A 2961-nucleotide genomic window follows, 5' to 3' on the forward strand; every position below is an offset into this window, starting at 1 on the left:
TTAATACATTTGTCTGTCATTTAATTAACTGATATTAATGTTTAATTAATGAATCATTCATTATGTCCATGGTTTTTCAACTTGACTGATTGTTGTCTGGTCATTTGTAAGTTACAAATTGCTGCAAGGGCGTTCAATCTAGAAATACTAATTGCTAATTGTTTTCCCTTGATGATCACAAAAAAACTCGGGAGAGGGAGAGGAAACCTTCATCGAAGAGGTGGTGGTGCTTCTCGACAGAGAGTTGGGCAAAGACAAAGGGAAAGAGGTGATGGTGCTCCTCAACAGAGAGGTGGTCTTCAGAGAAATGTAGGCAGGAGACAACGCACCATCATCTCTAATGAAGTCCGGGCCATCATTGTTGACCAGATGGTAAACAGAGGCTTTACCATGTCTGAGGCTGCCAGGTTGGTACAGCCTCATTTACAAAGATCAACTGTCAGCTCTATCATCAGAATGCTAGAGCAACTTTACTTCTAAAATATAGTACTCTATTGTATAGATGAACAACATGTAATTGTCAGTTTACAGTAATGTAATTTGTAATAGGGCTACTACAATATTGACAGTATATGGTTGTCCTCAGAATTAACAGGGAACAACCTAGTGGTGGTCGCCCACGTGCAGGAGTTGGCTGTGGTGGAAATGGTCAGGGGAAGGAATGACATACGGCTGTCTGAAATCAAACAGGCTATTGAGAACAGCAATGACACCTTTGCCAATGTGCCATCAATTAGCCTTCCAACGATTGCCCGGCTTTTGAAAAAGCACCAGGTATTCATGAAACAAATTTACTTGGTTTCTTTTTGAGAGGAATAATGTCCGGGTGAAACAACTGTGTTCAGAATATATTCAGGTACAATACTAACCTGGCATGCAATTACTGTAACGGTACTGACAATTATAAGTTGTAAAAATTATTATTTTTTTATTATCATTTTAGAGGGTGATGGAGCTGGACACTGCTGTGAATCATCACAAGTATATTTTTGTTGATGAGGCCGGTTTCAATCTGGCAAAAACTAAACGCAGAGGACGTAATCTTATTGGACAAAGGGCAACCATCCAAGTGGCTGGACAACGTGGGGAAAACATCTTAATGTGTGCAGCTATATCTGAAGATGGTGTGGTAGGCTGTAGACCAGTTCTAAAGTCATACAACACTAAACACCTGATAGTTTTTTTAAATGAGCTTGAGCAGTCCTGTCAGGGAGGAGACATTATCTATGTTGTGTGGGACAATGTCAGCTTCCACCATGCACAGCTGGTTCAGGAATGGTTTCAAACACATCCTCGCTTCATGACCCTCTATCTTCCACCATATTCCCCTTTACTCAACACAATTGACGAATTCTTCTCTACATGGAGGTGGAAGGTGTATGATCGCCATCCCCATGAGCATGTCTCCCTTCTTCAAGTCATGTGTGAAGCTTGTGGTGATATAACTGCTGAGCAATGTCAAGCCTGGATTCGTAATGCCAGAGATTTTTCCCATAGTGACGAAACAATGAAGACATCCACTGTGATGTTGATGAAAATATATGGCCCAATGTTAATGACCGCCTTGATTAATTGTGTAAAAGTGATTTTCATAAAAATATATTTTGCTTATGTAAATGAATTGTTTTTTGTGTGTGTGTATGTGTATATATATATACAGTATATATGTATATATAATTTTTTTATGTCGGAACATATGTGTAATATTTGCTGTGTAAAGTTTTACAGTTCAGTTACACTCATTCATCACCAAGGACAATTTGAAATGATTACCTTGTATTTTTTGCTCCTGAATTAAATGATTTTTAAAAGTACTAAGTGGTTAAAGCAAATGTTCTCGATATATATCACAATGATCATGTGTTCTGAAACAATAATTAAGTGAAATAAAAATCTGTGCAAATACAATGAAATCATGACATCAGATTTGAAAGAATGACTAGTGGTGTTACAAATGTGAGTTTTGTACTAAGAGATTTGAAAATGCACACTTTACTTATGAAAATAGTACCAAAACAATAAACAAAAACTTTATATATGTTTGGAACAATATAGTGCAAAATGTATTATTATACCCAGTAAAGAGACTGATGACATAAAACATGTGTACTGGGCCACTAAGGCCTTAGTATAACTCTACTGAGGCCTCGTATGACTGTAGGATAAGAGCGCATGGACAAGCTGTCCAATTAAGTGAGTAATGTTTCCCTTAGCCATAGGATAAACATGTATGAGAGCATTGTGTCTTGTGGGAATGAGTAAACCTCTGTATTGAAGCATTATTAGCATTCTTAGTGTAAGCATATTTTAATCAAATATGTATGCATGTTTTAATCAACTTATATTCATGTAAGCATGTTTTAATTAATATATATTTATGCAGGCAGAAATATAAAAGGCCTGTAAGTATACCATTATAGGAAAGACAGGACAGGAGCAAGTCAGAAACAGTGGTACCAGGAGCTTGGGAAATACCTAAAAACTGCCCATGCAGATAAACAGAAACCAAGGTAATGAGAGAAACATAGAAAAAAATGCAAAGGCCAGGTCAAAAAAAAAAAACAGACAATGAGAAAAGCTAGCGAGGTGCACAGTAACCTATGTAACAAATTATGTCCTCGAAACCAAACTTAAAAGGATCAGGAATTTCCCTGAAACATATGTGCAAGGCACCACGGGCACAGGCTGGTACGAACAAACAAAGAGCAGGGAAAAATCAGAGACACAGAGCCAGTCTTGTGAATAATATAGTTTATTAAGAGTAGATACAGAATAAAAATGTGTATCTACATGGTAATGATATAAAAATACAGAGTATAAAAGCCCAACGTATAATACAAAAACATAAGGGCTAGGGTGAAGCATCAACAAAAATATTCCTACATATCAAACCTTCTTTGAGCTAAAACAACACCAAGAGGAAGGTCAGTGAGAGGAATAAAAGCAGAAATGCCACGATTT

The 2961-nt window shown here is 37.0% G+C and overlaps 1 long non-coding RNA gene across 1 annotated transcript; it reads left to right on the top strand.

Moving 5' to 3' along the window:
• Positions 1–209: 209 nt before the first annotated feature.
• LOC128531833 (uncharacterized) lies at positions 210–1493 on the top strand. The gene is made up of 3 exons (XR_008361219.1): positions 210–407; positions 587–774; positions 944–1493. It is a non-coding gene; the product is annotated as an uncharacterized LOC128531833 (long non-coding RNA).
• The last annotated feature ends 1468 nt before the right edge of the window (positions 1494–2961 follow it).

Source organism: Clarias gariepinus, chromosome 1 (genome assembly GCF_024256425.1).
Source record: "Clarias gariepinus isolate MV-2021 ecotype Netherlands chromosome 1, CGAR_prim_01v2, whole genome shotgun sequence".
Taxonomy (NCBI): Eukaryota; Metazoa; Chordata; class Actinopteri; order Siluriformes; family Clariidae; genus Clarias; species Clarias gariepinus.